The 25952-nt window shown below is 37.7% G+C and overlaps 1 protein-coding gene across 5 annotated transcripts in view; it reads right to left on the reverse strand.

Annotated features, from left to right (window-relative positions):
* TMEM200A (transmembrane protein 200A) overlaps positions 1–25952 on the reverse strand; it is a 144788-nt gene that overhangs the window by 8586 nt on the left and 110250 nt on the right. For 2 of the 5 annotated variants that reach the window (XM_069077422.1, XM_069077421.1), the window contains exon 2: positions 49–196. The exons of the other annotated variants lie outside the window; for them this stretch is intronic. The gene's annotated coding sequence lies outside the window, so the exon portion shown is untranslated. The remainder of the gene's footprint in view (positions 1–48; positions 197–25952) is intronic. 5 annotated transcript variants of the gene reach the window in all.

A 25952-nucleotide genomic window follows, 5' to 3' on the forward strand; every position in this document is an offset into this window, starting at 1 on the left:
GGGGTTGGAATCATTTCCTTGAGTTAAAATCCAGCCTCAGATACTTACTGGCTGTGTGACCCTGAGCAAGTCACTTGACTGTGTTTGCCTCAGTTTCCTCATCTGTAAAACAAGCTGGTGAAGGAAATAGCAAACCATCTCAGTATCTTTGTCCAAGAAAACTCCAAATGGGGTCATGAAGACACAACTGAAATGACTGAAAGACAATCAATCACAATATGGTTACTTTAATGAATGAACAGAAAAAGTTATTCTGGCCTCACACTATTCTAAGTGAAATGTCTGTGAGCAGAGGCTCCCTGCCAATTCCCTAAACTTGTAATATGAAATGCCTTCGAGGCTTGGGAGCAGGGGGTTGGGGGAAATGATACTGGAATCCCTGCCAGCTCCCTTGCCTTCTCATCAGCTCCCCTGACTTACTTGATAAGTTGCTTGTTCATATTTTTTTTTGCAAGTCGTCTGCCCTATGTGAACTCTTTGAGGATGGGGACTATCTTTTGCATTTTTTGCATGTTCAGCACTTAGCACAGTGCCTAATACCTAAAAGATGCATAATAAACACTCCTTCCTCTCTGTTGACTCTTTAAGAAAAGGAAACTGGGATTTTTGTTTCTCATAGCTTCATAAATCATTCCACTCCTGGAAACCCAGCCTCCACTAATGAATGAATAATGATAATGATGATAATGATAGCTGATGTTTATATAGTCTTTTAAAGTTTACAAAGTATTTTCCTAACTATTCTGTTTGACCTAGAAAGTACAAACATTTTTATTGTTATGTGAAAAGGAGGGGGAAATCACATCTCAGAGACATGAATTGTCACACCTAGGGACAGGTAGCTAGAAAATGCAGGGCCAAGCTACAAAGTCAGGCCTCCTGCTTACAGGTCCAGTGGACTTTATAATATACTACCTTCAAATGTTATCCCTGTTTTCTTACCTGAGATCAGGTTAGATTTCATTATCTTGCTAGTGCAAACATATTTTCATTGACTGACACACAGAGCCACGGGACAGTGGAAGGGAATGACCACTAGATTTGAGGTCCAGAGACCTGGCCTGGTATTCCAGGTCTGACACTAATTGGCTGTGTGACTTATAAATAAGTGATTTCCCTCTATGGACCTCAGTTTCTTATTTGTAAAATGGTGGATTTAGATTATGATCTCTCAAGTCCATTCCAACACTAAATCTCATGATCTCATGACACATCTAAGTATGCACAGAGAATACCAACCATTCTCTTGCCTCTTTGGTAGAGATACTGGAGTAGTTTGCATTTCCTTCTCTAGCTCATTTTACAGATGAGGGAACTGAGGCAAACAGGGTTAAATGACTTTCTCAGGGTCACACAGCTAATAAGTGTCTGAGGCCAGATTTGAACCCAGGAAGATGAGTCTTCTAACTCCAAGTTTGGTATTCTATCCACTGCACCAACTACCTCCAGTTTGCCATATGTATGCTTGTGTAAAACAATTTACCTCTTGGGGTCTTTGTTTCTTGTGACATAAGGAAGTTAGACTCAGTGATTGCAAAGGCTCCTTTCAACAACAGCAGTGTGTGTGTGTGTGTGTGTGTATGTATGTAATTCTGTGATAAGTCTTTATAGTAAACCAGCAGGTGCTATTTGTCCATTGGGAAATTTTGCTGTGGGATATTATCAAACCTTGGGCAGCTAGGTGGCACAGTGGATAGGAGCACTGGGCTTGGAATCAGGAAGACTCATCTTCCTGACTTCCAATCCAGCCTCATTTACTAGCTGAGCGATCTAGGTAAGTCACTTAACCCTGTTTGCCCCATTTCCTCATCTATAAAATGAGTTGAAAAAGGAAAGGGCAAAGCACTCCAGAATCTTTTTAAGAAAACCTCAAATGGGGTCACAAAGAGTTGGAAATTCTTGAAATGTCTCAGCAACGACAACATTATTGGGGTGGGTAGGTGGTGCAGTGAATAGAGCACTGGCCCTGGAGTCAGGAGGACCTGAATTCAAATCTGGCCTCAGGCACTTAACACTTACTAGCTGTGTGACCTTGGGCAAGTCACTTAACCCCAATAGACCTGCCCTCCCCCTCCAAAAAAAAAAGCAAAAAATAAAACAAAGCAAAACAACATTATCAAACCTTGTCATTGTTCCTGTGGAAATGGAGATGGGAAAGAAAGTATAGCATTAGATTCTTTCTATTATCAAATGAAATAATGTTTGTAAAGCACTTTGTAAACCTTGATGTGTTATATTAATGTGAAGTATCATTATCATTATTCCTTGAGGATCACAAATATTTTATAAGTAAACCTATATGATTTCATAAAGGGCAAGGGAATAAGCATTTATACAGCACCTACTATGTACCAGACACAATATTTCACATGACTTTTGCAATGACTGAGAGGTAGGTACTGTTGTTATATACAGTTTATAGTTAGTTGCAGAAACTGAGGCAAACATGTTAAGTGACTTGATCAAGGTCTCACAGCTAAGAAGTATCTATGGTCAAATTTGAACTTAGGTCTTAACTCTATGCCTATTACTCTATCCACTGTGTATCTAGTTGCCTTATATACAGTTAAAGGATACTAGAGGTAGAAGGGACCTTGGTGATATACTCTTCCAAACTGCTCATTTTACAAATAAGGAATTCTTCAATGCTTCAAGGATATGTGATTTCATCAGTGTGGGTATTTCCAGTACCCAGTGGTGTGCTGGTAAATGTCCAACAGCTAGCTCCCTGGGGGAAAATATATGCAAAATATATATTTTTTAATTTAATCTGCATTACTAACATTTTATCTATCACTTTCTTAAGCCTAGATAATCCACAAGACAATACACCAAGCCCTTCTATGTAGTCTTTGTCAATTTCTGAGGTGTAAATGATCATAATAAAAACTTAAAAGTGCTCTCAAGCTGAATCCAGAGGGATCAAGCCAGCACCAGGCCCTCCCTGCTCTTACCAACACTGATTGCAGCCCCTCCAAGTCTTAGCTTGTGAGTTACAAAAGCCAAAAAATACCCTACAGGGAACACCTTTCCATGTGATGAAACATTGAAAAAGTCAACTGAATAATAATTCAGAACACTACTGATAGATTCCTAACAGAACTGCTTCCAGCCCCAACATCCAAACTTCACTACAGTTCCACTGTATCTACCAACCCCCCCCCATTTTGTCCCCCCATCAATGTCCTAATTGATACCTCACTGTTCAGTAGAAAAATAGGTGCGTCCCTGAACTCTTGGTTCCCACAGAAGCAGTAGGCGTGCCCATGTGATAGAAACCTAGTGCTGCGCCCCCCCCCCCCAGACTCTTTCCCACAAGAGCAGATGTGCAATCACAATCGTATCATCCATTTAGCCCAAGACAGGACCACAATACCTAACTATCCATCTTGACCAGACAAGACCACAATAACTAGCATATCAGAAAACGCCAGGATATAGAGCAGGATGCTTGACCACCTAATTATAGAAGGGTCCCACCCTACAATAGCATCATGTAGTAATAGTAAAGAAGTGACCTAGAATGAATTTATGACATAGAGAGGCTTATTATAATATCATTACCATTATACACACACACACATCCCCAACTGTATGCATTATGGGTAACCACATGTGCAGTTACACTAAGGCTGGGACCTCTCCTCCATTACCTAATCCCTCCACAAACTCCTCCTGCCTTTTTAATATTAATCATGTTCCTATATTCTAAGTAAATTTTGATTATATAATCAGCAGAATATTTTCTATAAAATTGTGTGTCTTGCCTTACTGAAGTTGCTAAATTCCTCTAAGGGACTTAGCTGCTTGCCAGAGCATGAAACCTCAGAACTATAAAAATCTCACCAATCTCTCCAAATCTCTCCAATCTTTCCATTGGAGTTGACCTGAGTCTGACTTTTTTGTGTGTGTTATTCTTTAGAGATGTCTCAAGTAATTCAACTCCAACCTCATCACTACTATAGATATTTTATAAAACTAATGTTGATCAGTCAAAGCTATGTTTCTGTCTACTAAAACATAAGAACATACCAATACAGTGTGACCAAAAAGGGTTGGTGCAGTGTTTTTAAACTATTAAATTTTAGATTTTGAGGCCACCTTATATCATGATTTTATATTATATCATATTATTTTATATTAGGTTATATATCACATACTATTATTTATATATTTTGTTATGTTTGGGGGGGGGGGGGTCCAGAGACCTGGCCTGGTATTCTAGGTCTGACATTGATTAGCTGTGTGACTTATTATATTACATAATATTTTATCATATTATATATTTTATATAATTATATATTTTTGATTATTTTGAGGGGCAACTACATGATACAGTAGATAGAAAACTTGACTTGGAATAAGGAAGATACATCTTCCTGTGTTCAAATCTGGCCTCAGACACTTACTAACTGTATGACCTTGGGTAGATCACTTAACTCTGTTTCCTTATCTGTAAAATGAGTTGGAGAAGGAAATGGCAAACCACTCCAATATCTTTGCCAAGAAACCCCCCAGAGGGGTCATAAAGAGTCAGATACAACTGAAAGGATGGAAAAACAATAATAGAGTATAATTTTAAGTTACTCAGATATTAAAATGTGGCACCTCCACATTAGAGACAGTAGCATTAAAACAGTAAGGGAAGCATACATAGTTTTTAAGGCATGAAGTCCCAGCATTTTTCTAAGCAAGCATAACACGATATTGGAAAGATGTTCCAGACATCTAAAAATCAAGTGTACTTTGATTCAGTCATGCACATCAGACATTGGCTTGCCTGAAATCAGCTCCCTCCCTCTTTTCCCACCCTCAGGCTCCCTCTTCACTACACTATGGGTCTGCCTACTGCTATGAAAATGACTATATAAGTCATTCTGGTGACAGTCGTGCCTGGAATGTCCCCAAACCACCATGAACAGCCTCTGGGTAGAAGGGAGTATTAGTTGTTATAATGACCTCAAACCCAGCTGTACTTCCAATGACCCACTGCAATACAACTTTGTACCATGTAACCTATCACAAAAGATTAAAAGACTTTAGTAGAGATCCTATGACTTAGTAACTTGCCTAAATCAAAACTAAACACACATTTAATTTGCAATGGATAAAAGTATGGTTTCACAATGAAGTTTTTTTTAAGAATGGGTCTCCCTATTTCACCTAGGTTAGAAGTGTGGCAGCTACTCACAGTTTGATCCCAATACTGAGAAGCCCAACACTAATTGTCACAGAAATTTAGTGCTTCTGTGTTTTCCGAATCTGGACTATTTCCCTCCTCCTAAGCTTCCAGGTGCTCACCATATGCATATTGAATTTAGTGTGGACACTGGTACCCTTTCTTCAGCTCAGAACTCCCAAAATCAGGGGAGCCACCACACTGGACCTCCCCCAGGCATAGGGACTGCCAGCATGTACCGTCATGCCCAGCTGTGATATGAAGAATTAAAGAATATGTGCCAAAGTCTTGTGAGCATAATGTTAAATGGTGTAAAACAAGGAATTGTAGAAAAAGGGAATATTACATATTTTTAACATGTAAAAAGTTTTAAAGTTTATTGTATAAATAAAAACATTCATTATTTTACTTTCCCCCAGTCATTTGAATGATGATGCCATAGGAATGGTGAGTAGAGTTTGAGGAAAAGCTGATTTTGACTTATAAGGGGAAACTAATTATTAGATCTTTCCCAGAATGCAATGCGATGCTTTGGGAGGGAGAGATTTCACTATCACTTGGTAAGGGGTGGGAGAAGTGGAAGGGGTAGGATGGCCTTTACATAACTGAATGGTCACTTTTCAGAAATGCTTTTAAGGAATTCCCTGCTCAGGTGTGGGTTCTGAATTCCTTTTCTAGGGTCAGAAACAAACAGAATGTCTGAGACCACAGAAGTGATAACTAAAGTCAGTGGCAATACAATAATGCTTGATGTATCCAGCAGTTGATTAAAAGATCTCATTTATCTGAAACACAGTTGAGAATCAAGAAGGAAGCATAAGAAGGTTTTTCTCTAGGCAAAATAAGGGTTATGTAAAGTCCATTACTTTACATATATTTATAGAAAAGACACAATTTCTTGCTTAGTCTTTTTACTCTTAATTTGCAAACGAGCTGGCTTCCAAGTCTACAGGGGATTAGAAGCCACATTTTAAAATGTAAAGATGGATTGACAGGTCACAGGGAAAGAAGAGACAGAAAAACTATGAAAATTAAATATAATAAAGAAGACAGCTGTCTGAGGCCATTTCATGAGGGGTCAAATTGCTTTACAGAAATGAGTAGGGCCCAATTTCATTACTATAGTACATCAAAGAAGAAAGACCAATGTCTCCAGTGACATAGTGACAAATTTGAGTCACTAATGAAATGTGAAATTGTATTCTGAAGCAGAGAAAAGCATAGGGTAGTTCTGAGAAAACCCAAATGTAGTCCAAGCTTTGTCCCAACATAGCTGTGTGACCCAGGACAAATCACTGAACCTATCCAGACCTCACTCTTTTATTTTTAAAATGAGGGTGCTGGACTAGATCTCCACAGTTGCTTTCAATGCTAACATTCCATGTTCTTCCCCCTCAAACTTCACATCAACATTTTTTTTTCCAGCATCTCTCTAATCATGCAATATTGTGTGCTATAATTATGTGTAGGTGTGACTTATCTCCTTTTGAACTCTAAGAGCAGTTCTCATGTTTTACCTAACTTTGTATCTTTTTTTTTTCACCACGAAGCACACAGTGGGATGCTTGATAAAATGTATGTTTCCTAAAGAAATGCATGGTATATTCAAGATGGCAGAGAAGTAGAAAGTACAGCTGACCCCCCCCCCCCCAAAAAGCACACACATGGATCTACAAAATGCACTAGACTGAGTCTTGATCAGAGACCTAGAGCCAACTGAGAAGGAAACCTTTACTAAGGGGTGGCATTCCAGGGTGAGGAGGTTTGGAGGCCATAGACTGTATCCTGAGAAAGTATCAAGTTCAGAAGCAAGAAGAAGCTGGGTAGCTCTGACCCCAAAAGCCAAGTCGAGTATCAGTTACAGTATACAGCCCAGTCTGAAATTGGCAGCAAAATAATCAGAGTAGGAAGCCCAGACCAAGTAGGGGCCTACTGTTCTCTCACTCTGAACAGCAGAGCTTTCTAGCTGCTAATAAAGGCTGCGTGTAGAAGGAGTCTACTGGGACTCCAACCAGGAATATCTATAGGTGTCTTGCTCAAACTTCAATCCAGGTTGGGAGGTTAAGAGAATGACTTCAAAATATACATAAACAAAGTGTCAGATAAAAACAGTGTTGGGTACAAGTTCAACTAGAATGAACTGATAGTTCTCTGAACAAGGGAACACTAAGGAGACTTTACCTTGGATCAGAGTGCTTTGGAAGCACTAAAAGCTTTTAAGTCCCACAAGGCTAAACTGCCTCTGAGACCCTAGAATAACAAACACTCAATACCCCAAGAAAGCAATGGCAGACTCCTGGAGGACATGAACTCAGTTCAGACATTTTCCTCTAGAAATCCACAAAGTCCAACTTTAACACAAAGCCTGGAACTGGGAAGTAGTCTGGAAGAATGAGCAAAGATGTCCATCATTAAAAAAACAAACTTCTAGTAGCAGAGATGCTCAATAGATCATTCCAGAAGAAGACAATGACTCCAAAAATACCTATTAACCAAGTCTCAAATAAAAACACAGATTGGTTACAAGTTCAAATAGAATTCCTAGGAGAGATGAAACAAGGGCTTTTTTTTTCTTTTGAAGAGTTAAAATGATTTTTTCCCTTATAAATGAAATAAAAGCGATAAAAGAATAAAAGGAGTCAAGAGAAACATTAAAGGTAAGCATGAATGAAAAGTGATAAGGGGCTAAACAAGGATTTTTTTTTATATTCTAATATGGGGAGATGATACATTTATCCTCTCAGAAAGCTGTCATCATCAGGAGTCATTGAAGGAGACAATTAGACAGAAGGTCTAAGATTGTTTTGTTCTGTTTGATGATGTTAGAAAAAAAAGAAAGGGAGAGGAAAACATAATACACTAGGTAGTACAGGGACAGGTAAAATTATATTACATAATCAGGGTATATAAGTAGACTATACAAAAAAGGAGTAAAAGGGGATAGGTAGTATTGAATTTTACCTTACTGAATTTTTTAATTTTTTGAATTTTATTTTTTCAATTTTTTGAATTTATTGAATTTTATTTATCAAATTTTACTTTACAAATGAGAACTCAAATTCTCATTTGAACTGGCCAAAAGAGGGAAGAATGCACAAACATAGGTACAGAAATACATTTTTCTCAATATGGAAACAGAAGGGAAAGGGAAGATGGGGGGGGGGAGGAAAGAAGGGTACTAGATTATGAGGGTTATAGAATCAAAATAAACTCTTAAGAATGTATAATACACTCTTTCCCAAAATTCTTTGTGAAATTTTAAGCTTCAGTAACTTCAGAAGTATAAAAGCTACAAATTTTCCAAAACAGCATTTGAAAGTTTAATTACTTAAATTTCTTGTATACTTAATTACTTTTTGTGAATTTTGAATAATAAATTTTTCATTTTCACTTTAACAAGACAGAGCACCCTGTAATTATGCATTGCGTGTCTGATAATTTTTGGATGACAATTTCTTAGGCCAGTGGATTAGTAGAAGAGGCCCTTTTGCTTGGCCACCTCAATCAACTGGTCTATTTCCATTAGATTTTTTTGTTTTGTGAGTCACAAAAAACTGACATGTGAATGTTACAAACCTAGTTCTTTGGATGATCTTAAGACTGGGATTACAAATACAATATTTTCAATTATTGAACAACACCTGATAAATTTTTTTTTACAAATTTTGAAAATCAAGTAGAATGGTATTTAGCATGACTGTGATCACATTGAATTTTAATAATAAACATAACAATATCTTTAAAATGTAAATAAGCTATACATGCAACTGGGAAATAAGATATACAGGCAGTGGGGTATAGAAATCCATCTTACCCTACTAGAAAGTTGGGGGGGGATGGGGAGGATATAAGAGAGAACAGATTGAGAGAAGGGGTATTCAGTAGGCTTGCTATTTTGGGGTGGGGGTAGGGGAAAGGTGGGGAGAAAAATTTGTAACTCAACACCTTGTGGAAATGAATGTTGAAAACTAAAACTAAATAAATTGGAAAAATGTAAATAAGCTTTCAGATTTTTAAAAGTTTATAACATTTATACTTGTGAAATTATTAAAGCCAAAACTTCAGTAAGACTTTGGGGACATCCTATTTATTTATTTATTTTTGCTTTTTGGAGGGGGAAGGCAGGGCAATTGAGGTTAAGTGACTTGCCCAAGGTCACACGGCTAGTAAGTGTTAAGTGTCTGAGGCTAGATTTGAACTTAGGTCCTTCTGACTGCAGGGTCGGTGCTCTATTCGCTGGGCCACCTAGCCGCCCCAGGGATATCTTCTTTATGGCAACATTTTACAGTGGCAAACGTTTGGAAACTGAGGGGGAACACATCAGTTGAGGACTGAACAGTGATGGCATAGAAATGTGATGTAATACTAATAATAATAATTGTGCCATAAGAAAGGATGAGAAATCTGGGAAAACTTGTATGAACTAATGCAGAGCAGTGTGACGAGAACCAAAAGAATGATGTATACAATAATAATATTGCAATGACAAGAATTTTTGACTTAGGAATTCAGTGCAATGAAATACTATGATTCCAAAGGACTCATTATGAAATATTCAACTTGCCTCCTAAAAGAGACATAATAGAATAAGAGCGCAGATGGAGATGTATCTTTTATGGATGTTGCCAATACAGGAATTTGTTTTCCTTGACTGTAAATATTTTAAAAGAGCATTTGCTTTCCTTCTTTCTCAGTGGGGTAAAGGAAAGAAGTGAGAGGGAAAGAAAGTAGATTTTTGTCATTTTCAATAATAATAATAATATTAAAAATATTTTTATTTTATTGATTTAAAAATTTTAAAAATAAGTGGATTATATATTATATTTAATAAGGCATGGGTACATAGATTGTATTTTTAGAAGTTCCTTCTCAAGCACTTAAAATTTTTTTAAAGTTTCTGAAGAGTAAGATCTTAAGTGACTGAAAACAAAATAAAACAAACAAAAAAAAAACATTTCACCATTTAGAATGACTTTCATTGAGTTCCTTGCACCTGAAGTTGTATTGTACTCACTTTGCTGGTAACAAGTTTTTGTAGTTTGGTTAAAAAAAGGGTTTGCATTTTTTTTCAAGAATCTATTAGTATCTAATGCACTGCCAAATATTGCTGAAGAAGGGAACAGAGAAAGCTGTTTTATATACCTACAAGGATTTTTGCATGGTGATAAGATTTCCCCCCAAAACATTAAATCATTATTTGTAGAAATCTGCCTGTGTCCAAATGAATGTAAATTTTGATTACTTAAATGTGTTTACACAAGATAGTTTCTGCATTGTGTCTACATTTTAGCTAAATGAAACAGCCACTGAGTAAATTCAATTGCCTTCATTAGCATTGGTTCTAGGATTAGGATAGTGAAATGTCAATAGGATAAACCAAGTAATAACCAAGCATTACAATCTATAAGTTTAATAAATCGGGTCCTTACTTACAAAAGGTAAACTTCAGCTTGGTCAAAGTTTAAAAACATGTTCATTTGTCCATGATGAATATTTTTCCTAAGTGTTTTTAAGCATTTTGGTTGTTTAACACAGTTGTTTTCATTGTGTGGGATGAGGCTTTAGAATGAATTGAATCCTTTGTTGAAAGGAAAACAAGACCATTCAGATACAGTGCTGCATCTTTCCACTGGATAATTTTTAAAAAGGGAAGTTAAACATCACATTCCATATGGATTTCTTCTGTAAAAAGATTTCTTATTAGCATACCCATGTTCTGTCCCAAAGGCAGTCGTAGGAGGAAGAGGGAGAAATATTTTAAGAGGGATAAGTAGAAAAGGGAAAATGGAAGAAAAGGGCATATATCTATGTCTCCTAAGTGGACAACTAAGGCAGGTCATAACAGACATGAAGAAAAAAGAGGGCCATGTTTAAGAATTATGGGTTTATAGAAAATAGAATAAAGAAGAATATTAAAGGCCTGGGAAATAAACAGTGGAAGGGATAGAAATGTTATGTATCTTCTTCTAGTTAGACCATTGGATCAGTGGGGATGTGGAGTTATGGTGATAACAGGTTAGAGATCAATAGGCAAGGCTTCAAAAAGTCCTACATCTTGATCTCCTGGTTGGGGCCCCCAGGTGTGATGGCTATGCTGCCCCTGTGGTGAAAGACAATAAATCATAGAGAGAAGTTACCCAGAAATAATTGAGAACATGTAGGCAAAGTTCATGATGAAGCAACTACAAAAGGAGTATGGGGTAGCGGTTGTGGTTGGTCTTGGAGTTGGGTTGGTTGAAATTTTGTCTCAAGTTCTTGTTAGCTTAAATAAAATCACTTTGCTTCCCTGGCTTCTTAAGTAAAATGTGGACAATGATGACAATTACCTCACAGGGTTATTGTGAGGACGGAATGATATAATACACAAGAAGTGCAATATAAATGAGTTATCAACATTATTAATGTTCCAGATCATATTTTCCTCTAGAGCAGTAGTCAAACTCAAGTCAAAATGAGAGCAGCTAAACTATACCTAGGGCAGCTAAGTGATACAGCGCATAAAACACCAGGCCTAGAGTCAGGAAGACCTGAGTTCAAATCCAGCCTCACACACTTATTAGATGTATGATGTTGGGCAAATCAATTAACCCTGTTTGCCTCAGTTTCCTCATTTGTAAAATAAGCTGGAGAAGGAAATGTCAAACCACTCCAGTATCTGCCAAAAAAACCCAACTAACAAACCCAAATAGGGTCATGAAGAGTCAGACATGACTGAAATGACTAAGCAACAAGAAGTTTTACTTAAGGATCCCACCCAGTTCCATATTGACTTAGAAAACTACATATTAGTATTATTTATTTTACTGTACTTTTAATTATTTTGTTAAATATTTCCTAATTACATTTTATTTTTTTAAATGCTTTATTAACTTCTGATTTACATCATTCATTTCCACCAGATTGTGAGTTACAAATTTTTTCCCGATTTTTCCCCTACCCACCACCCCAAAATAGCAGTTCCACAGGATATCCCTACCTCCAATCTGCACTCTCCCATATTTTCTCCCATTCCACTTTCAACTTTTAGAGTGGACCTCTATGTCCCAGTGCCTGTATATCTTATTTCCCAATTACATGTAAAGTAGTATTAATAATAGTATATATATATATATATATATATATATATATATATATTTGAGTACTTGATTTTAAAACTTTGAATTCCTGATTCATTCCCTTCCTCCCTTGTCACCCACCCTTACTGGGAAGATAAGCAGTTCAGTATAGGTTGTACATGTGTGGCTAATGCAAAACAATAACATAGTAGATATATTGTAAAAGACTGACTACATTTCCCTCCCTCCTATCCCACCTCCCACTTGCTCTATTCTCTACTTTGATCCAATCCCTTTTCAAAAGTGGGTGCTTCCAACTTTGCTGCCCCCCAGCCTGCCCTCCCTTCCATCATCCCCCCTCTCAACCCCTTCCCCCCCTACTCTCCTGGAGAGTGACATACCCTATTTAGTGTGTATTTCATACCCTCCTCAAGCCAAATTCAATGGAAATAAGGTTGACCCATTCCCTTTTGCCTTCCCGTTCTTCCCCTCCATTGTAACCATTTTCCATTGCCTCTTATATATGAGATAGTTTACCCCATTCTGTCTCTCCCCATCTTCTCTCAATATATTCCTCTCTCCCCTCTTAATTTCACCTTTTAAATATCATCTCTTCCTGTTAAATTGGTCCTGTGCCCTCTATCTGTGTATACCTGTAAACATATATACACACATTCATATATGTATTCATATGCCCATATACCCTCATATATATATTCCCTTCAAATTCTGAGGAAAGTTTCATAAGTTAAAATTATTGTTTTTCCATGTAGGAATGGTAATAGTTCAACTTTAATAAGTTCCTTATGATTTCTTTTGCCTGTTTACTTTCTCATGCTTCTCTTGCTTCTTGTATCTGAATGTCAGATTTTCTATTCAACTCTGGTTTTTTTTCAGCAAGAATGCTTGAAAGTCCTCTATTCCACTGAATAACCATATTTTCCCCTGAAACATGATACTCAGTTTTTCTGGGTAGGTAACTCTTGGTTTTAATCCCAGATCCTTTGACCTCTGGACTATCATATTCCAAGCACTTCGGTCCCTCAGTACAGAAGCTGCCAGATCCTGGGTTATCCTGATTGTGTTTCCACAATATTCAAAATGTTTCCTCCTGGCTGCTTATAATATTCTCTCCTTAATCTGGGAATTCCAGAACCTGGCTATAATATTCCTAGGAGTTTTCTTTTTGGAATTTTTTTCAGGAGGTGATCAGTGGATTGTTTCAATCTCTATTTTGCCTTCTGGTTCTAAAACACCAGGGCAGTTTTCTTTGAGAACTTCCTGGAGGATGATTTCTAGGTTCTTTCTTTGATTATGGCTTTCAGATAGTACAATAATTTTTAAGTAATCTCTCCTGGATCTGTTTTCCAGGTCAGTGGTTTTTCCCATGAGATATTCCACATTGCCTTCTATTCTTTCATTTGTTTGGATCTGTTTAACACCATCTTGATTTCTCATAAAGTCATTAGCTTCCATTTGCTCCAATGTAATTCTGAAGCAATGATTCTCCTCATTGAGTTTTTGAGATTCTTTTTCCATCTGGCAAATTCAGCTTTTTAAGGCATTCTTCTCCTCATTGCCTTTTTGAGCCTCTTTTGCCATTTGAGTTAGTCTATTTTTAAGGTGTTATTTTCCTCAGTCAGGCTGTTGACTCTCATTTTGTAATTTTCTTGCATTGTTCTCATTTCTCCTCCCAATTTTTCCTCCACTTCCCTTATCTGCTTCTTAAGGTCCTCTATGGCCTGTAACCAGCTCATATTTTTCTTTGAAGCTTTTAGTGCAGGAGTTCTGACTTCACTGTCTTCATCCTGTTCTATGCTTTGCTCCTTTTTGTCCCCAAAATAGGAATCTAATGTTGGAATATTCTGTCTACTTTGTTTCCTTTGCCTAGTCATGTCACCCACTTAGTCACTTGACCCCTGGGCTCTTTGCCACAGTAGGACTCTGCTACCAGACAGGGGAGCTTTCGTCCCAAATGCTGGGGTTTTCTGAGCTGCCAGAGGTATTAGATGGGTGCCCTTTCTGAGGTCTCCACACACTCTGGCAAGCTGGACACACATCCCAGGACCTCTACCCTAGACTACAATCCAGATCCAAGCAGGTTAAAGCAAGAGTGATTACCCCTCAGACTGGTGCTTGGTCCCCCTACACTCTGCAGGCCAGGAGCTGAAGCTGCCTGGTGCTGGCTGGCTGTGCAGGCATCTCAGAGGCTTCTTCCTCCAGGGGCAAAAGCCACACACTCCCACTTACTGGGTCCCAAAGTCCAGACTGCACTGACCTATCACTTTGTCCTTTGCATCTATGTGTTGATAAATCTGGAAATGGCCACAGCTGCTGCTGATCTGGAGTCCCTCCAGCTGGCCCTGGGGCTAAAGCCACGGAGTGGGCCTGGCCTCAGCTCCTGGAGGCTGTGCTGTCCGATTCCTGCTGGCCTGTCCTCAGCGGGAGGTTAGCTTCTCTGTGTCACTTTGTGGTTTCTGCAGCTCCAAAGTTTTTTCAAAGTCCCCTTTTTACATGGATTAGGGAAGGGGTAATGGGGAGCAGCGGAGAGGTCCTGCTTCTACTCTACCATCTTGACTCTGCCCCCCTCCAATTACATTTTAATCTGGTTTGAGTCATACTCAAGAGTTGTCCACCATCTACATTACATCTTTGATACCTCTGCTCTGTTTTCCCCAAAATAATTTCCTTGAACTTTGTCCCTCAACTCCTCATGCTTAAACATTTTTATTTATTACTGATGGTGTGACAATAATTCTCCACTATGCTCCTTCTCTCCATCTGCCACTAGTGCTTATCCTCTGAGATTGCCTTCCATTTACCCTGTACATAGGTTATATGTATATAATTGCTTGCTCTCCCCATTTGAATGTGCATGCCTTGAAGTCAAGGACAGTGTCTTTTCTTTCTTGTAATCCTCAGTCTTTATAGTAATTGATTAATAAATGATAGTTCACTGACTGAATACTCTGATGTCTCATCTAAGCATTTATATGATCCTAGGTTCTTGAGGGCTAGGCCAGTGGCCTAATAAACTGTAAAGGGTTTTAGAACAGAATTTGATGATAGACTGTATTATCAAATAGGGGCCAACCTAGATAAGTAGAGAGATATTCTTCACCAGAATCTTAGCCATCAATTCATCATCAATCTTGACCATTTTTTGACCAGAGCAAGCCTTCTAAGACATGAAAAAGAGATGTGATCTATTAGGTGGTAGAAGTACCCATGCTGAAGATATCATTAATCTTATGAAGTATTTCTCAACTACAGTGTGAGTTCCTTGACTAATCTATTTGTATTAGAAATACAAATACTAGGTGCTTGGCATCTAGTCCGTGCTTCATTCATTTATTCGTTCAATTTTGGAAAAAATAATGTGATAATATGGGAAATTTCTAACTACAGAACTAAATAGGACCCTCAAGTAACTGAAGCTCTTTATTTCATTTTAAAGTAAAAGATCCTTTCTCTTTTCTCCCATTAAATTCAAACCTACCCTTTAAAGTTCAACATTAATGCCATATCTTCCATGAAATCTTCCCTGATTCCCCTGCTCAGTAACTATCTTCTCCCTAAAGACCTCAAAAACACTTGTTTTTTCAACTCCCCAATGCATTTAGTGTTAATATAATTGCCTGTTTTTCTGCATCATTTTTATACCAATTTCCAAAGGGTTGGTGTTTTAACTCTTCTAGCACTCAGAACAATGTACCTTGAAGGGCTTTATAAATATTGAATGAATGAATGGTTGGATAAATGTGGATGGAAACCTTTTAAAAATATTTTCAACGATGATGTTGTAATACAAAAGAGGTTTTTGCTTAAATCTCAGTTAACTAGGGAATCCAACTAATTAAAATGCTCCAACTCCTCCCTTTTAAAACTAAGGTTTCGTTGTATCCACCATCCACCTGGAGTTACCGAGAGGATTAGTTGCCTAACTACTTGCTATGTATTCTAAGCTCTTTGGATAATAGGCTATATAAATACAAAGTGGTTAAGAAGAGGTAAGATGATGGATGGTTCTCTCCTAGGCATCTAAGAAGCTGCTCTCCCCAGTACTATGGTTGATCCACTTCTAGAGTACCACATTCAATTCTACCATATATTAGGAAAATCTGACAAACTGGATCCTATTCAGAGAAGAGCAACCAGGATGATCAAGGGCTAGAGACCATGCCACCCAAAGATTAGATAAACTAGGTATGTTTAACCTGAAAAAAAAGAAGTCTGGGAGGTGAGGAGAGGGAGACTTAATTGTCTTCAAGTGTTTAAAGAGCTGTCATTTGTAAGAGCCATGTTCTGCTTGGTTGCAAATGGCATATTTAGTTAGAGAGAGGCAAATTGTAGCCTGATGAACTGAAAACCTTAGAGCTGTCCAAATATAGAATGAGATACTTTGAGAGACAGTGGTTTTCTGAGTTGCTGAAGCATTAACAACAAATGGAAAATGACTGATCATTTCTGAGTATGTAATAATTAATGATGATGATGGTGATAACCAACACGTACTAGCACTTAATAGAAAAGACTATATGTAATAATTATAGTGCTTTAATATAATAATAATAGGTAAAATTTTTATAGCATGTTAAGGTTTGAAAAGTGCTTTGTATTTGTTATCTCATTTGATGCTCATAGAAAGCCTGGGTGGTGGGTGCTATTATTATCCTGATTTTACAGGTTAGGAAAATGAGGCACAGCTAGGATTACATAGCTGGTAAATGCATGTTAAAGGACTTGACCTCAAGTTTTCTTGCCTCAAAGTCCAACGTTCTATCCACTACACCTTCTAGTTGTAGAGGGAAAAATCCCTGTTCAATAACAGGATACATGAGAAGACCTCTGTAGTTCCACAATACAGCAAACTTCCATCCTGAATTCTCTGAAGTAACCAGACTTATTCTTTTTTTTTAAGCAATTGGGGTTAAGTAAGTTGCTCAAGGTTACATGGCTAGTTATTTTGTGTGGGTGCCAAGTATATGAGTCTGGAAGCGATCCCGGGTCTCCTGATTCCAGGCAGGCGCTCTTACTCACTGCGCCACCTGGCCACCCCCAGACTTATTCTTTTACTTCAGGGAACTAGGTATTGGGAATTGGCAGAAAAAAATCTTTCTTTGGTTTGCTGACTCGTGGAGTATGGTAAACATAAGGAGCTGGGGAGGATCATGATGGAATTGTTGTGGAACTAAGCATCACCACCCATGCACCATGAAGAGAGAAAACCAATTTTTCCCACGCCTCTCATATTCTACCTAAAGGTGTAAATTATTTCAAAACAAAAATTAAGTTAAATTTGGCAGCTTCAATGTCAAGAAGCAACCTCTTCACATAGTATTAAAAATCACCCTTTAAGAATTAACAAATGAAGAATTAATAACATAGCTGAAGATTACTGTCAAATTGGGGCACCAAGAGAACAATCTTTTTATTTCTTCATTATCAACCCACTTCAACCAGCAAAAATGGGTTAAACTATATGTCCATGGGAGGTGTGGTCAGAAAGAGCATGCTGGACAGCACCTCCACCTGTACCAACATACCAAGATCTTGGCAATAACTCACAATATGTTACTAAGGTTCATAGAGGAACTGAGACAGAAACAAAACTACAGTGTTTCAAGGAAACAGTGTATCCTTTCCTTTCCTTTTTAAATTTTTATTTTATTTTATTTTATTTTATTTTTGCTTCTTGTCCATCCACAAGTAGGAACAATTGAGGTTTAGGGAATAGGAAAAAAAGGTTACCAACTTTTCTCTATCACCCCAACCATATCCTAAACAGTTAAAACCTGGTTAAACTGATCCACAAATGCTGATTAATAGAAGCGAAAATCTCAACATTAGGAACAAGAACAAAAATATGAGGGAGGGAACCTTGAACAAGTGACTTCTACTCTTTGAACATAAACTTTCTCATCATAAAATGGATCCAAAGCTAGCACTAGCTCACAGGCTGTGTGACCCTAGGCAAATCATTTAACCTCTCAGTGCTCTAGGCAACTCTCTAAGACTCTTAAGTTGCAAAGAAGATTCTGGCTTATAGAAATTTCCTCAAATAGAAATCTCTTCTGCTAATGAAATAACAGATACAATCCTAATCTTATGCTTAAAAGATTTTCCAAAATCTTACATAATACATCCATAATATATAAGTATGCATACATATTCACATGGAGGAAACAGAATGTAGGTAAGAGAACACACATGCACACTCACAGACCACTTTTTTGAGTTTTCATAATTGTTAGTAAACACAGGACAGTGGCAAGGTACTAAGGTAAGGAAGGGGGCCAGAGTGAAGGGGTGGAGATCCCAGATAAAAGCAACAACCATTAAGTACAAAAGGTCAAATAAGTTGAAGGTTGAAGTGAGGTATCAGAAACTCCCTTCCTAAGGGTAGGGAGGTGAAAATTCCCATGTTTCTTCATGTTTCTGGGAATTGTAAATGGGGCAGAATCAATAAGCTCATGGGAGATTTTGCACTAGTGCTCCAAGAAGTAAGGCAGTGAGGGAAAGGAAAGGACAGCAGCAGTGATTCAGGTGTACCTCTAGGCAAACAGGTATAGCAGAGGGTCAACCCCAGTCATAGCCATGTCACATCGGGCATCAGTACCTGGCAGTATCACATCAGGCCTTCACAGAGCATTTTTTTTATCTGACCATACAAACAACTTGAGGAAACCCCATGTGATATTAATGGAATAGGAAGATCTTCCCTGTCCATTAATAGGCCTATGTGACTGCATGAGTTCAATCATGAATGTCTTGCTGCTTTGAACTGTGGCCTGGCTGTGATACATCCTGACACATAGAGCCCATTGGAGGAAGAACTTGCCTGGGGAGGAGCTTCCTTAGGGGAGACTTGCTTGCAGGAAGGCTTTCACACCTCTTGGTACTTAGTCAATTAGGAACTGAGCCACCTGGGTTATGATGCCTTCTGGCTCTGAATCTACTAGTTGAAAACTATATATACTGGGAGGCTGGCATTTTACTTTGGAGGTCTGCTTATGAGAAGGACCTTTTAATTTCAAGGCCAGGACTCTGAGAAGCCTTTTGTTAAGAGCTTCCTGACTACTCAGAGGTTTGTGCTCTCAGAATCCAGTGGTGTATGTAGGGGGTTGTATTACTTTGTTCAGACAGTAGGAGTCCTGTCTGTTGAATCTCTATGCTAATTTCTCTGCTTGTTTTTTCTACTTATCTGTAATTAAAGTAAGACTGTTCACCCCTTTAAAAGTTGTCTTTCCTTTAGCAAAGCAGATCAATGAACCTGTGCTAGCAGGGTGTGCTAGGGTGCTTGATATTTTACCCCATTATGGAGGTCATACTGACATTCACTTGAAAAGGAACAAAATATAGTCACACTAAGAAATGAAAACAAACATTGCCCAGAAAGTTCTGTCTATAATATTTACAGAAGAGTTATGGAAGGAGGCGGGGGAGGCAATTGACAAGTGAGGGATGTTGTTTTCTGCTGACACTGAGTACAGGGTGAACAGGATTTTGCCTCAAGGTAGGGACATTCTGGGACTAAGGAATGAGCTTCCTTTCCAAACTAACCACTTCCTCCCAAGCCTTGTATTTTCATTCTTCTCTAGACTGTACTGCAACATGACACAACAACTCAGGCTCCTGAACCTGTCCTAGTAATTCAATCAATCAAACAAATGTTTATGAAGCACCTACTAAATACTAAGTGCTCAAGATAAAAAGATGAAAATGGAACAGTCCCTGCCCTCAAGGATCTTACATTCTAGAATCATTACACACATGTTTTATATATAGTTAGTATAATAGATATAGGGCAATCTGGCAGTGAAAGGTACTTGAGCCCACATTTTTCCCCAATCTTCTAAGCCTTTATATGAGAACAAAAGACAGACTTTCCTCTCTCCTATCCAAAAAACACAAATACTAGACCAGAACTTTCTGGTTGAGGGACCTAAGGTCAACTGAGAGAATTTGACCCATAATCAAGCTGTCTTCAGTGCTGTTCCACTTCCCATAGTCCTCCTCTCAACTGTGTGTGTGTGTGTGTGTGTGTGTGTGTGTGTGTGTTTTGTCTCAGGTAAAACTAGCCATAGTTTTGGCTGGGAGAATTCAGGTATTTCCCTGGAAATAACTCAGTAACATCTTTCTCTCCTTTTTCCTTGTCCTGCCATTAGGGATGGTGCCCTAATCTGGATTTGTCAGACCCCGTAGAGCCCTGAGAATGACCTTGAAAATCAGTTTTCAGTAGAACATATTCCTTTGTGCTGTTTATAACCAGAAGCCAGGATAGTTTGTATCGAACTAATTCTAACCATGCTGATCTCTTATAACAGTATCACCTTGATTCACTCTCTTTCTCTCCAGCTGACTGGAAGTTTTCATTTGCATTCCTTTCACACTGCGTTATTCATATTGTTTTGGTTTTCATCTCAAGACTTAACAATTTACTACAAAATGTAAGAGTGTCTGAATATGTGAAGTCAAAATTAATTTCATCTAAATGGTTAGCATTGACACCCCCATCCCTCAACTGCATGAACCCAAAACAAAATCATGTTACCTTTGTGGCCCTTAGCAAGTTACTTAAGCCTGATGTGCCTCACTTTTCTTATCTATAAAATTGAATGGGTTAGCTCAACTGAACTTCAAGGTTCTTTCTAGTTTTAATTTCTTTGATTCTGCATAAGGTATACACAATTGTGACTATGGATATATCTCTCAGAGAAGGGATATGACAGCTATTACTTGATCTCTATAATGAAGACATTTAAAAATTACATATAGATAGCTTTATTTTTTTTCACATTTCTACCAACAGGTGATGTGAGTAACTCTCATGCTTTATTAGTATTTCAATAATACAAATTTTTAAAAAATGTAAATGATTGAGGGAATTCTTTAATGCTAACTCCTCATGGCTCAAAGACAGTTATAAGAAGATCTTAGAATTTCGGGTTCCCAGAAGTGAATCACTGACTTGTTACTGCTCAGACCAGAGAGATGTTCAAGCTGGGGTTTCAAGGTCTAAAATCATCTGAATGGAGTCTCTGTGGCTTTGAAAACAAAAGCACTCATAAATCGGGAAAAAGAAGATAGTGATGGGTAGGAAAAAAAAGGGGGTGAGGACGCGTGATAGAAAAAAGAACAAGTCACTTAGTTGTGAGTCACAAAGAGGACCTGAGGAAAAGCCATGAGAGTATGGTGAAAGAAGAATTAAAGGGTTAAGAACAGATCCATAGCTAGGTCAGGATAACTGGAACCAATTTTGTTGTTGTTGTTTTTCAGTCATTTTCAGTCATGCTTGACTCTTTGTCACCCCATTTGGGGTATTCTTGTCAAAGGTACTGGAGTAGTTTGTCATTTCCTTCTCCAGACCATTTTACAGATGAGGAAACTGAGGCCAATGGGGTCAAATGATTTATCCAGGGTCCCATAGCTAGTAAGCATCTGAGTCTGGATTTGAACTCAGGTCATCCTGACTTCAGACCCAGCACTCTATCCACTGCTGCCCCAGGGAACCAAAAGTTAACAGACACTAATTGCACCATCCCTGGAGACTTTCTTCCCTTCTGTCCTTGTCCCTTCCCATCTCCTACCTCACCAAATACTTTGGGAATTTCAATGTATCCCATTGCATACTCTCTCTCCCCAATGGTCACATCAGGCAAACTTTCATCCTGCCCATCCCCTGCTCTTTAACATCCTGCCTCAAGCTCAAAAATTCCTTGTTAGGGATCTGGTCAAACAGTTACTTCTATGAGGCATACTTGAAAACTGGGGTTTTGTGTATATTCTAAAGACGTCATTTGGGCTACATGAAAAAGAGGAGTTCTTCACTGTGACAGTTCAACAACCTTAGGAAAACATAAAAGACTGTGATAATGAGCACTAATAAATCCAATAGAGAATGTCATTTTTAAGGTCAAGTATTATTTGTTTAAACGCTTCCTTCAAACATCCAGGAAATGCATAAATTGCCAGAAATAGCAACTGCATTTGGAAACTATATTTGTCCCTTTGTGAGTGATGCCTTAAAAAATCTGCCAGTCTGCCAAACCATTAAAAAATGGTCTCTAACCAATTACTATCTGTGTAACAAGGACACAAAACAATGGCACTTCTAGTCTGAAAAGTCATGAAAATGACAGAAAGCAAGAGAAGCCAAATAACAGATCAGTAATGAGCTGTTAGGAAAAAGAAAATTCATACTGAGACACAGTAGGAGACATTTGCAGTAGGGAATGAAAGAAATTAGAAACTTATTTCCCCCAGAGTAAAAATTTGATTTCAGCTCTGTAACCCAAGCTATTTGAAATCAGAACAAGATCTTCCAGTCACTGGTGGAATACCTGGTTGCTCACTCAGGTTCTTAAAGGGGAAACTGCCTGAATCCATATGGAAAGCTATGAGTATGAGAGAACCTAGATATTTATTAAAATAAAAGTGGCAAGCCAATATATCATTGGTTAAATCACTGAAATTAATAGGCAAGGAATTTAAGCTAATATTCTTCCCTCAGAGAGACAGGGATAGCGGATAAAGAGTAAGTCACAGTAAGTAAAGAGTAAGTCACAGGGGTCAGTGAGAGACAAAGAGCACTGATTAGTTCTAGTTCCATGAGTCAGGAAGACTTCAGTTCAAGTCTCTCCTCTGAAATACAATAGCTAGATGACCCTGGGCAAATCATTTAAACTCAGCTTCCTTGGGCAAACCCCTAAGACTATACCTTCCCAAACAAATTTTGTTTATGTGGAGTATATACCAGAATATACTAGTAAATGTTTAACAACCAGCTTTTCAGGAGAAAAAAATGTAATCACAACATAATTTTAAATGAAATCATCAGTGCTAGCAGTTTATCCATCACTTACTTAAGTCTCAACTATTAAGAAAACAATAAATTAAGCCCTGATACATATTTTTTCTGATTTCTGAAATATACATGCTCAGCTGAAAATTGAACAATCCCTGTATGAGCTGTTTCGAGAAGACCCCGGGTAATATCTATTGCCTTTACCATATTAAACATGAATTAAATTAATTAAAACTGAAAATATCTAAATATTATTATAAAAATATCTTTGACCTTAAGGGCCCCCAAAAGGGTCTCAGGGACCTCCAAGAGTCCCAAAATTGATAATTGCTGCCCTTTACAAACAAAATTACAACTCTGTTAGAAAAAAAGAAGAATTTTCTCAAATATTTGAACTTTTCCAGGTAGATGTATACTTCCCCTGAAATCAAGTAGAAATAATACAGTTCCAAGAATATCAGTTTCAGAGTTTGAAAACCTGGGTTCAAATCCTGGTTCAGTTACTTACTACCTATTAGATCTTGGACAAGTCCCTTCCTACCTCTGGGTCTTAGTTTCTTTATTTGTAAAATGGAGGGGGATGGGAGCAGAGAGGAAATGGACTAAATGACCTAGATTAAGGATTCTCATTTTTTTTACTTGCACCCTTATCAACAAAAATAATGCATTGTGAACCCTCAAGGTAATTTAATATGCTGCTTATAATAGTCTTTGCTGCTTAAGGAGCCATTATATAATTTTTAGCATGAACCCCTTGGACCACCAGCACAAGACCCCAAGGTTTTCTCAAACCACTGTATAGGAACCACTGATCTGGATGATCTCTGATGTGTTTTGGGGAATGAGGGAAACTAATGTTCATTTGTAAAGTCCAAATCTAGTTGTATTAATAGCTAAAATGTTCTTATAATCTCATAGTTACTGCCATAGGCAGTGTCAGCATCACAGCATTGCAATTTACTTTTACAATCCTACCTTCTGCAAGCTGTAAAACTGTATTAATATTTTCAAAGTCCTTTAAAGATATTTGAAAGGTCTCTACTACAGGAATAGCTGCATCTTCCAAGACTACTCCCAAATGCCTTCAAAAAATGAGCTTATACTGTGTACATGTACCACTTATTGGTTACACACATACATCTATTCCATGTAAGTATATGTCTATATGTACATACATAAATATGTGTGCACACATACATAGTACTTTATATTTAATCTCATTTGGTCTTCCCAATAAGTTCTTATATAGATATTACAATTATTATTACCACCATTTTACAAAAATAAAACTGAGTTTGGGTTCATCAGTGATCTCAAACTAAGACGCAGAACCAGGATTTAAATAGTCCATTTCCATCTCCAAGCCTAGTCTTCTTTCATTATAAAACAATGTCCTAATACTGGGAACCAAGGATCACTTCTATAAATTGCATGTTAGAAGAAAGACAGAGCTATAAGTGCCTTTTATTAGCTTATTGAAAGGCATATTGAAACCATTATAATGGTTCTGAAGAGGGTTATCTGACTATTGAATTGGTTCCAGGCAAATATCTAGGACCAACTAAGATTGGAGAAACAGCTTTGTGAAAGTAATGGCAGATTTCCTCTGAGGAGCCTTTGGTTGATGGGAATCTATGACAACCTTCTTGACAAAAGGGTGATGGATTCAAGATGTAGAATGAGAATATCTTTTGAATATAACCAATGTGGGGATTAGTTTTGTTTGACTCTGCATTTTTGATGCAGGACTTTTGTTCTTTTCTTTTTGTTCATCAATTGGTGAAGGGGGTTGGAGGATGAGAAAATCAGTGCTTATTAATTTTTTAAAAAAGATTCTATGGTTTTCCTCTCTTGGGCGGGTAGATTTCTCCTGAGCTCCAAGCTTAAAAATAAGAACAAAATGTCAATAAATAAACTTTCCAACACAAGACATACTACAGAACTGACAATTACAGAATACAAGCCTTATCAGAATCGAAAAAGCGTAAATGAGTTTGTACTTTATGGGTGAGGATTTAGCAAAGACTATTGCAAACACCTGTATCATTATATTTACAGAACAGCTTGGTTTTTGAATAAGTGATAGTTTCTCTTCCTACATTGATAGAAGCAATGGGTGGAGATGGAAGCAATGGAAAGAGAGACAAATTTCAGCTTAATATGAAGAAAACTTCTAGAAATTATAGCTGTCCTAAAATAGAACAGAAAGTAGCAAGTTAGTTATTATTGTGGGTCTTCAAGCACTGACCACTTTAAGGGATATCATAGAGGGAATCCTTGTAAATTTAGGGCTTGGTTAGATAATGGATTAGATCTTTTTCATTCGGAAATTATATGATTTCAAGTAGGTATTTTTTTTTTATTTTTCTTTATTTTTAGCTTTCAGCATTCACTTTTACAAGATTTTGAGTTCTAAATTTTCCCCTTCCCTCACCTCTCCTTTCCCCCAGATGGCATACAATCTGATATAGGCTGTACACATGCAATCATATTAAACATATTTCCTCATTAGGCTGTGAAAGAGTCAGAACAAAAGGGGAAAATCATGAGTAAGAAAAAACAAAGAAAAAAAGAGAAAATAGTATGCTTTGATCTGCATTCAGACTCCATAGTTCTTTTTCTGAATGTGGATAACATTTTCCATCATGAGTCTTTTGAAATTGACTTAGACCATTACATTGCTGAAAAGAGCTAAATCTATCAAAGTCAGTCATTGCACAATGTTGCTGTTACTATGTATAAGGTTGTACTGGTTCTGCTCACTTCATTCAGCATGCCATCATGTAAGTCCATGTCTAAATAGACATCTTGACATTTATCTAATACTCAATTGCAAGAGGGTTGTGAAGGGGCTTTGGAGTTGACAGAGGGATGGGAATATTTGCAAGGTCAGATGATTGGACCAGGAAGA

The sequence above is a fragment of the Petaurus breviceps genome, unplaced genomic scaffold, assembly GCF_028583685.1.
Source record: "Petaurus breviceps papuanus isolate PSGF00001 unplaced genomic scaffold, PetGlider_PUasm1.0 90977, whole genome shotgun sequence".
In the NCBI taxonomy this organism is placed as follows: Eukaryota; Metazoa; Chordata; class Mammalia; order Diprotodontia; family Petauridae; genus Petaurus; species Petaurus breviceps.